The 11,169-nt window shown below is 41.9% G+C and overlaps 1 non-coding gene across 1 annotated transcript; it reads left to right on the forward strand.

The window, feature by feature from the left end:
- The first annotated feature begins 982 nt into the window (after nucleotides 1-982).
- Nucleotides 983-1,037, forward strand: LOC111951575 (U7 small nuclear RNA). Its single transcript, XR_002875625.1, has one exon. It is a non-coding gene; the product is annotated as a U7 small nuclear RNA (small nuclear RNA).
- The last annotated feature ends 10,132 nt before the right edge of the window (nucleotides 1,038-11,169 follow it).

An 11,169-nucleotide genomic window follows, 5' to 3' on the forward strand; every position in this document is an offset into this window, starting at 1 on the left:
TGTACATATTCTTTATCCCTTTACACTTGCGTGTATGAGGTAGTAGTTGTGGAAATGTTAGGTTAGATTAGTGTTGTTATTACTGCATTGTCGGAACTAGAAGCACAAGCATTTCGCTACACTCGCATTAACATCTGCTACCAGTGTAGTGACTAATAAAATTTGATTTGATTTGATTTGACCCAGCGCTCCCTTATAGGTTCAGGTTTTGCGGCCGGAGTCCGCAGCCTTTTGGGGGGGGTTACTGTCACGCCCTGACCTTAGATCCTTTTTATGTCTCTATTTGGTTTGGTAAGGTGTGATTTGGGGTGGGTATTCGATGTTCTTACGTTTATTATTTGTATTTCTATGGTTTGGCCGGGTAGGTTTCTCCATCAGGGACAGCTGTCTATCGTTGTCTCTGATTGAGAACCATACTTAGGTAGCCCTTTTTCCCACCTGTGTTTGTGGGAAGTTGTCTTTGTTTGTTGGCACTATAGCCTTTAGCTTCACGTTWTTTTGGATTGTTTATTGTTTTTGTCAGCGTCATATAAATAAAGTAATATGTACGCTTACCACKCTGCACCTTGGTCCTCTTCATTCAACGGCCGTGACAAGAATGCTACAGTACTTACTATAGAATTCTGTAGTAAACTGTATTTTACTGTAGAATACTATACTACACACTGTAGTATCCCTCATGTGTAGTACTTACTTTGAAATGTTGTATTATATTGTAGAATGCTATAGTGCTGTAAATACTACAGCATACTACAGACCACAAAAACACAACAGTAAATACTACAGTAATGTCCGCAAAAACACTACAGTCCGCAMTATAGTATACTACAGTATTTCATTTGCATATACCCTGCCCATTCCCCTCCCCATATCCCAATTTGTGCCACCCATAAGTGAGAACTGCCAATGCAGACCATATTTTGTGTTCCCTACAGGTTATAGAAAATAGCATAAACTCTGAACTATCTGTTCAGAGTTGTTGGAAAATTTGCCCTTTGAGTATTTCTCCAGTAGGTTTCCTCAAGGAGAAAGCCCCCACTGCTACAGTGCATACGGAAAGTATTCAGAACCCTTGACTTTTTCCACATTTTGTTACGTTACAGCCTTATTCAAAAATGGATTAAATAAACTGTACTCCTCATCAATCTACACACAATACCCCACAACAACAAAGCAAAAACAGAAATACCTTGTTTACATAAGTATTCAGACCCTTTGCTATGAGACTCGAAATTGAGCTCAGGTGCATCCTGTTTCCATTGATCATCCTTGAGATGTTTCTACAACTTGATTGGAGTCCACCTGTGGTAAATTCAATTGATTGGACATGATTTAAAAGGTACACACCTGTCTTTATAAGGTCCCACAGTTGACAGTGCATGTCAGAGCAAAAACCAAGCCATGAGATCGAAGGAATTGTCCGTAGAGCTCCGAGACAGGATTGTGTCGAGGCACAGGTCGGGGAAGGGTACCAAAAACATTCTGCAGCGTTGAAGGTCCCCAAGAGCACAGTGGCCTCCATCATTCTTAAACGGAATACGTTGGAAACAAACTGAGCAATCGGGGGAAAGGACCTTGGTCAGGCAGGTGACCAAGAACCCGATGGTCACTATGACAGAGCTCCAGAGTTCCTCTGTGGATATGGGAGAACCTTCCAGAAGGACAACCATCTTTGCAGCACTCCACCAATCAGGCCTTTATGGTAGAGTGGCCAGACAGAAGCCTCTCCTCAGTAAAAGGCACATGACAGCCCACTTGGAGTTGCCAAAAGGCACCTAAAGGCACCTGAGAAACAAGATTCTCTGGTCTGATGAAACCAAGATGGAACTCTTTGTTCTGAATGCCAAGCGTCACGTCTGGAGGAAACCTGGCACCATCCCTACGGTGAAGCATGGTGGTGGCAGCATCATGCTGTGTGGATGTTTTTCAGCGGTAGGAACTGGGAGACGAGTGAGGATTGAGGGAAAGATGAACGGCGCAAAGTACAGAGAGATCCTTGATGAAACCTGCTCCAGAGTGCTCAGGACCACAGACAGGGGCAAAGGTTCACCTTCCAACAGGGACAGCGACCCCAAGCACACAGCCAAGGCAATGCAGGAGTGGCTTTGGGACAAGTCTCTGAATGTCCTTGAGTGGTCCAGCCAGAGCCTGGACCCTTTACCCGATCACATCTCTGGAGAGTCTGAAATAGCTGTGCTGTGCAGCGACACTCCCCATCCAACCTGACAGAGCTTGAGAGGATCTGCAGAGAAGAATGTGAAACTCCCCAAATACAGGCGTGCCAAGATTGTAGTTTCATACCCAAGAAGACTCAAGACTGTAATCTTTGCCAAAGGTGCTTCAACAAAGTACTGAGCAAAGGGTCTGAATACTTATGTAAATGTTATATTTCAGTTTTTTATCTTTTATACATTTGATAAAATTTCTAAAAAACCTTTTTTCTTTGTCATTATGGGGTATTTGTGTGTGGGTAATTAGAATGTAATCAATATTAGAATATGTCTGTAAATGTAACAAAATGTGGAAAAAGTCAAGTGGTCTGAATACTTTCCGAATGCACTATATGTCAAAGATAATAACACAAAAACACTACAGTAAATACTACAGTATAACTACAGTCGGCAAAAACCACTACAGTAATTACTATAGTACTGTCATTTCTTTAATATGGATTCAATTATATATGACATGCTATTTTTATCAAATAAATTCTTTGTAATTAATATTGACCTTGATTAAACTAATCATGTAGATGTAATTAACTAGGAAGTCGGGGCACCACGGAAGAATGTTTATGGAGCTGTTGTCTTCTGAAAACTCTTAAAGATATGGTCATCTTTTATATCAATGGCAGTCAATTATTAATCGTCACCTTATTCAGTCTCATCTGAACGTCGTAAAATTCTTGGTTATCTTCACGAACCCTGGCTAACAAGTTGAATCAGCAATACAAAATGTSGTTTCATTATTTATTTACTAAATAAATAACTGATCTGACATCATATTCTTTAAGTACCAACGGACACTTTCAACTGGTTGGATTACCGAAATATTGTTCCATTCCCAACCTTTTGATGTTGCCATACTCTCTCTATGTTAACAAAGAGTCCATTCTGTAGAGTAGAGAGAGAAAAGGGGGAAAGGTMTTTATGGAGGGTCATCAACCTCAACACTACAGTCATCTCCACAACACTACAGTAAAGTCTGSAAGTGTATAATATAGTGTTTATACAATCATATACTATATATATTTTTTCATGTTGGCTGATTTGATGAGGGAATCTGCCAGGTTCGTTTTACATAATTTTGTATTATTTTTAGCCTTGGTTAATAAACCATGATGGGGCACATTTTTTATGAACAATCATTTTGCAAATGCCTGGAGGGGATATTAGAGTTGTTTAAGCTAGCTATGCCCCACAACAAAACTCACTCTCCTGTTAGATACAAAAAACGTGAGTCAAGATGGTTGAAGTCAAGAAGACAGAAGCCTTCACATTGCGTATTGGAGTGTGACATGATACATTGTTGGGAATCATGTCACACCGCATTTCTGAATCACTTACTTGCACAATGCTATTTTTACACCCCATCATGGCAGGAGTATGGTTTGGTTAGGTTTTTCTAACGCAGWGCTCCCCTTCGCGAATTTAAACTGTATTTGCTCCAGATTCTGTGACTATCTTGGCACCCACACACGGAYTGTGTCCCAAATGGCACCCTCTTCCCTATATAGTGCACTACATTTGACCACTGCGCTATGGGCCTCGGTTAAAAGTAGTCGGAGCTGTATGAAGAGGAGAGCCAGCACTTGCAAAGTGAGAGCTCCTTCCTTCTCAAGGAGGTTGAGTGAATGTGTTTATAGACGGAGTAGCACAGTATGAAACAACCCATCCTTTAGCCTATCTGAGGGAAACACTGTAGTTTCCACACCACTCACCGCTGAGATGGATGGCTTTAGTGATGATGTGAAATACCTCACTGAGTACAGCAGTCAGCATAGGTTTCATCCCATAATTGGGGTGATGGAAATAATATATATATTACATTGCCACAGGGCTCTCTACCATGTCATGTCATRTCATATCACATATTTGTGTTATTTTCAGGCTCTCTCATTTTGAAAGAAGTGTGCATAGCAACATGAYGTGCTGGAGACAGGTTGGAATTTCCCCTGATCTCCACAGGTGTCTCCAACATCATGTAAACAAATGATGAATATTCAGTTTCAAGATGTATGTGGTTCTTCCTGTGGGGTATAGGCCTAGATGTTCCATGCATGCTCCGCTCAACACGACCTTTCCCTGTCTTCTCACCCTCCTCCTCGCCTCTCTCTCTCCTCCCACTCCCACCTCTCCCTCACCCTCTGATGCCATTACTGCGGTGTCCGCCCCCACATCTCCACCCCTAAAGACTCTCATTATCTCATTCTTTCCTACCACTCTATCTATCTATCTATCTATCTGCCCGCCCGCCCGCCTGCCCGCTCGCCCGCCCGCCTGCCTGCCTGCCTGTCTATCTATCTTTGTCTCTCTCTCTGTTCTCTTGTTCTCAAACAGACACATACATTGAAATCCCCCTTTGCAAGCAGCAAACAGTGAGTGGACAGTTTCTCTCTATCCTGAGTCAAAGCAGACCATCATTTTGATGGAGGTTGATCCACAGAAGAACGAATGTGTATAATATCAGACATGCATCACAGACTGAGCTTGTTTCATTCCAGGTCTGTGCATAGTTCATATAAGGCATCCATAGGCCAGGTTAATAAGATCACAAGTGAGGAACATTGTCACTTAGCATAAAGCATGGCCATGTTTGAGTATGTGTGTGCAAGCGYCACAGCTGCACTTGCCTCATACACAGCTCTATAGGAAGTCTAAATATTACATATATTCATCCCATTSAACATCCTGCTTGACTATTCATCACTCTGGCTTCCACCCAGAACCATTCTGCTCAGACACAGGAGTTGATGAGTCTTATGAAAAAATGATATGTCATAAGAAATGGAACCAGAATGGTTTATTTCAACAGCTTAGGAATTCTCAAAGTCAGCTGTTAGGCAAGGTTTCTTACGAGGAAATGGGAGTGTGTGAGGGAATTGTTTGAGAACTGATTTCCCACAATAGATTTTTTCTAGAAAGTTACTGTTATGTTCTCCTCAAGGCCACGGAAGCTTTTAAAAGTCCAGGTCTCCATCCCCAGACATATTGGATAACTTAATTGGGAAAACCAAAGCCCAAACTATAGACACTAGATTCCTCAACAAAACTATCAGACTTCTATTACAGCTCTAGAGATCAGGTGTTTTTACTCGGGTCCATTTACACCACCTTTGATGATAACTACCTGAGGTAAAGCGTTTTGTTTGTGGCCCTCCAAATAGGATACTTAATCAGTTGTCTACATAGCAGCAGCTCGATAAAGATGCCCCGTGCTGCATTGCACCGTATCAGACACAGGTTGTATCCCAAATGGCACCCTATTCCCTACACAGTCCACTACTTTYCACCAGCGCCCAGCACTATATAGGGAATAGGGTGCCATTTGGGATGCACTCACATTCTCCACCCTACTTTGTTTCTYTTGGAGGTGGAGCCTAATAGATCTCTGCTGTGATCAATAACAGAATAACATTATCATCTCACGCTGTGCCAACTCGAGGATGACAGGGAGTTTTATATTTGACCATCCGTTTTGTAACCGAAATGGACATGGCAGACACACGCAAGCCGTTATGCAGGCACGCATGCTCACACAGACACACAATTATGTGTTGTCAAAATGACAAAGAGTAGGATTGACCTGTGGCTGGCAAAGCAAACATAACATTAAGGATGACTTGAATGGTGTGTCTTGACTTTCCTAAGAGAGCAGCATTTAGCACCTTTCAATCAACCTTTTATCATTTGACCTTCAACAAGCCAACAAGCCTTAATAATTCAGGACTGAGACGATTGCAGTTGGCTCCTGTACCAAATAACAAAAGCGTCACATCACAAAGGCCAATCATGGACCATCTCTCTTTGCATCTCTTTTTAAACGCTTCCTGACAATTGATCGATCTCTCACACACACGCACGCACACATGCACATGCACACACACACACACACACCAAGAGTCTCGTTTTACTTCTGGCATGGTTAGCTTGTGATTTCTGGGTGGCACCGCGGTAATTGGCCTGATGATTAATCACGCAGTGCCACCATTAGAGATCGATCGATCGCAGCAAACCGTCCAAATCTCTGATGTATAAATTCCCAGGCCTCACCTAGAGTTTAGACCTGTCTCTTATACACATCTAGATGTGTATAAGAGACAGGTTCTGTACCACCAATCATCCATATATCTTTATGTACATATTCTTATCCCTTCACACTTGTGTGTGTGTGTAAGGTAGTAGCGTGGAATTGTTAGGTTAGATTACTGTTGGTTATTACTGCATTGTCGGAACTAGAAGCACAAGCATTTCGCTACACTCGCATTAACATCTGCTAACCATGTGTATGTGACTAATAAAATTTGATTTGATTTGATTTTTAATAATCAAGCCCTTTCCTAGGTGAATCAGGTGAGCTAATTTAGGGACACAACAAAATTGTGAAATGTATAGGGGTCCCGGGGAGAGGTTTGAGAACCACTAAAAGTATGCCTGTCCGTCATGTAAAGTGGGCTATAATAGATCTGTACCCTACGTTTTAGTACCTGTAGGCAGTGGTGTAAAGTAGTTAAGAAAAAATACTTTAAAGTACAACTTAGGTMGTTTTTTGGGGTATCTGTACTTTACTTTACTATTATATTTTTGACTACTTTTACTTTTACTTCACTACATTCCTTAAGAAAATATTGTACTTTTTACTGCATACATTTTCCTTGACACCCAAAAGTACTCGTTACATTTTGAATGCTTAGCAGGACAGGAAAATAGTCAAATTCACGCACTTATCAACAGAACATCCCTGGTCATTCCTACTGCCTYTGATCTGGCAGACTCACTAACACACATGCTTCATTTGTAAATGGTGTCTGAATGTTGGAGTGTGCCCGTGGCTTTCAGTAAATAAATAAACAAGAAAATGGTGCCATCTGGTTTGCTTAATATAGGGAATTTGAAAGTATTTATGCTTTTACTTTTGATACTTAAGTATATTTTAAACCAAATACTTTTATACTTTTAATCAAGTAGAATTTTACTGGGTGACTACTTTACTTTTACTTGAGTCATTTTCTATTAAGGTATCTTTACTTTTACTCAAGTATGATTGTTGGGTACTTTTTCCACCACTGCATTATAGGGATTATCCATTGTATTGAGGGTGGATAAAACTMCATGCTGATAACTAGGAAAGGGTTGTGTTAATTTGATTTAATTAGAGAGGAACAATTACGACGGTGCATGTCTCGATCTGGGCAGAGGGTAGAAAGACAGGGCTCCTGGGGGTGGTTTTGATTTATTAGGATCCCCATTAGGGAAAGGGAAAGGGGGATACCTAGTCAGTTRTACAACTGAATGCCTTCAACTGAAATGTGTCTTCCACATTTAACCCAACTCCTCTGAAAGAGAGAGGTGCGGGKGGCTGCCTTAATCGACATCCATTAGACRACGCCAATGGCGACAGCTAGTCTTACTGGTGTCCGACACATAACGAAAAAGACATTACAGACAAAAGACTTTAYAGTTTGCATACATTTAAAAACATTAACATGTAGCATGTGTGTGCATCTATCAGTTACGCATACACGTCAGTGTCACACCCTGATCTGTTTCACTTGTCTTCCTGATTGTCTCCACCCCCCTCCAGGTGTCGCCCATCTTCCCCATCATCCCCTGTGTATATATACCTGTGTTCTCTGTCTGYCTGTTGCCAGTTCATCTTGTTTGTTCAAGCCTACCAGTGTTTTTTGTATCAGCTCCTGCTTTTCCCCCGTCTCTCTTTTCTCGTCCTCCTGGTTTTGACCCCTGCCTGTCCTGAGCCCGCCTGCCTGAACACTCTGCCTGCTCCTGACCTTGAACCTGCCTCCCTGCCGTCCTGTACCTTTGCCCCACCTCTGGATTACCGACCTCTGCCTGACCTGACCTGACCTGACCCTAAGCCTGCCTGCCGTCCTGTACCTTTGCCCCTGTTGCTCTAATAAACATTGTTACTTCGACACGGTCTACATCTGGGTCTCACCTGATTCCTAATAGTCAGTACATACACACAAGTAGGTCACATGGGGGAGAGGCGTTGTGCCGTGAGGTTTGCTGTTCAGTTGCGCTATATAAGATGGAAGAGTTCCATGCACTCATGGCTCTGTATAATACTGTACTTTTCCTTGAATTTGTTCTGGACCTGGGAACTGTGAAAAGACCCCTGGTAGCGTGTCTGGTGTGGTAAGTGTCAGTGCTATGTGTAAGTTGACTATGCAAACAATTTGGAGTTTCCAACACATTAATGTTTCTTATAAAAAACAAGAAGTGACGCAGTCAGTCTTTCCTCAACTCTCAGCCAAGAGAGACTCGCGTGTATAGTATTAATATTAGCCCTCTGATATTAATGAAGAGCAAGACGTGCTGCTCTTTTCTGGGCCAGCTGCAGCTTAACTAGGTCTTCCTTTGCAGCACTTCACCTGACTGGACAATAATCAAGATAAGATAAAGTTTTATCCTGCAGGCTTTGAGCCTGCAGGCTTTGTGCAGTGTGGTGTCAAGAAAGCAGAGCATCTGCTTTATTACGGACATACCTCTCCCTATCTTTACAACCTTTGAATCTATATGTTTTGACCATGACAGTCATTTAGTCTCAACTTGTTCAACAGCAACACCATTCATTACCAGATTCAGCTGATGTCTATAACTTAGGGAATGATTTGTACCAAATAAATAATCTTTGTTTTAGAGATGTTCAGGACCAGTTTATTACTGGCCACCCATGCCAAAACAGACTGCAACTCTTTGTAAAGGGTTTCAGTGACTTCAYTAGCTGTGGTTGCTGATATGTATATGACTGAATCATCAGCATACATAGAAACACATGTTTTGTTTAATGCCAATGGCAGGTCACTAGTAAAAATAGAAAAGAGTAGAGGGCCTAGAGAGCTGCCCTGCATTACACCACAATKTACATGTTTGACATGAGAGAAGCTTCCAATTAAGAAACACCTCTGAGTTTTATTAGACAGATAGCTCTGAATCCACAATATGGCAGCGGTTGAAAAGCCATAACACATACATTTTCTCAACAACAGGTTATGATAATAACATCAAAGGCTGCACTGAAATCTAACAGTACAGCTCCCACAATCTTCTTATTATCAATTTCTTTCAACCAATCATCAGCCATTTGTGTCTAAAGTATGCTGAAAGTCTGTTGTTAATTTGATTACAGAGAAATACCATTGTGTTTGGTCAAACACAGTTTGCTAAGAGCTAGCAGCAAGCTGATAGGTCTGCTGTTAGAACCAGTTGTCACGACTTCCTGCCGAAGACGGTTCCTCTCCTTGTTCGGGCGGCGTTCGGCGGTCGAAGTCACCGGTCTTCTAGCCATCGCCAATCCACCTTTCATTTTCCATTTGTTTTGTCTTGTTTTCCCACACACCTGGTTTACATTCCCTCATTACTTGTTGTGTATTTAGCCCTCTGTTTCCCCCATATCTGTGTGTGAAATTGTTTATTGTCGAGGTTGGCACGCTTCTGGCTGGTTAGCGCCAGGTTTTATGTATACCTGTGTTTTGTGGCAGCCTTTACTTTGTACTTTGTTTGTGGTTCTTTGTGCTGCCTTACTTATTTTGGGCATTTGGTTTTGGTGACGCTGTTGCGTTATGGTCTTACTATTTGCCTCAGTAAAGTGCTTCGTGTTCCCTCATCTCTGCTCTCCTGCGCCTGACCTCCATGCACCAGCTACACCCACCCCTTGACACCAGTAAAGGCCGCTTTACCACTCTTGGGTAGCGGAATTACTTTGGCTTCCCTCCAGGCCTGAGGTCAAAGACGTTCCTCTGGGCTCAGATTAAAGATATGACAGATAGGAGTGGCTATAGTGTCAGCTACCATCCTCAGTAGCTGTCCATCTAAGTTGTCAATGCTAGGAAGTTTGTCATTATTGATCGATAACAATACTTTTTCCACCTCTCCCAACTATAAAAATTCTAACTTACAATGCTTTTCTTTCATTATGAGTTTTTTTATGTATGAGTACGATGGCTCACTGTTCGTTGTTGGCATTTCCTGCCTAAGTTTGTCCACTTTGCCAATGAAGTAATCATTAAAATAATTGCCTACATCAACTGGTTTTGTGATGAATAAGCCATCTAATTCGATGAAAGATGGAGTTGAATTTGTCTTTCTACCCATAATTTCCTTTAAAGTTCCMATCATTMTTTATRTCATTGATCTTGGATTCATGATACAGTTGTCACGCCCTGATCTGTTTCACCTGTTCCTGTGATTGTCTCCACCCCCTCCAGGTGTCRCTTATTTCCCCCAGTTTATTTATCCCTGTGTTTCCAGTCTCTCTGTGCCAGTTCATCTTGTATGTTTAGTCAAATCAACCAGYGTGTTWTTCCCATACTCCTTTTTGCTATTCTCCTTTTTCTAGTCCYCCCGGTTTTGACCCTTGCCTTTTTCTGGACTCTGTACCCGCCTGCTTGACAATTCTGCCTGCCTTGACCACGAGCCTGTCTGCCACTCTGTACCTCCTGGACTCTGATCTGGTTTTGACCTTTTTGTCTGTCCACGACCAYTCTCTTGCCTACCCCTTTGGATGAATAAACATTGTAAGACTCCAACCATCTGCCTCCTGTGTCTGCATCTGGGTCTCGCCTTGTGCCTTGATAAAAGTTTATTTTTTATTTTTGTTGAGTTTAGGCACGAAGTTTCTCAATTTGCAGTAAGCCAGCCAGTCAGATGTGCAGCCAGACTCCTTTTGCCTCATCTCTTTCAACCATACAGTTTTTTTTTTTCAATTCCTCATCAATCCATGGAGCCTGAACAGTACAAACAGTTTCTTAACAGGTGCATGTTTATCAATAATTGGAAGAAGCAATTTCATAAATGTATCAAGTGCAGCGTCTGGATACTCCTTATTCATCACATCAGACCAACAAATATGTTTAACATCATCCACATAAGAGTCACTTATACACTATTTTAGGCCCAGCTTTTGGAACTTTGTCTTTCCTGGATATAG

The sequence above is a fragment of the Salvelinus sp. IW2-2015 genome, linkage group LG24, assembly GCF_002910315.2.
Source record: "Salvelinus sp. IW2-2015 linkage group LG24, ASM291031v2, whole genome shotgun sequence".
Taxonomy (NCBI): domain Eukaryota; kingdom Metazoa; phylum Chordata; class Actinopteri; order Salmoniformes; family Salmonidae; genus Salvelinus; species Salvelinus sp. IW2-2015.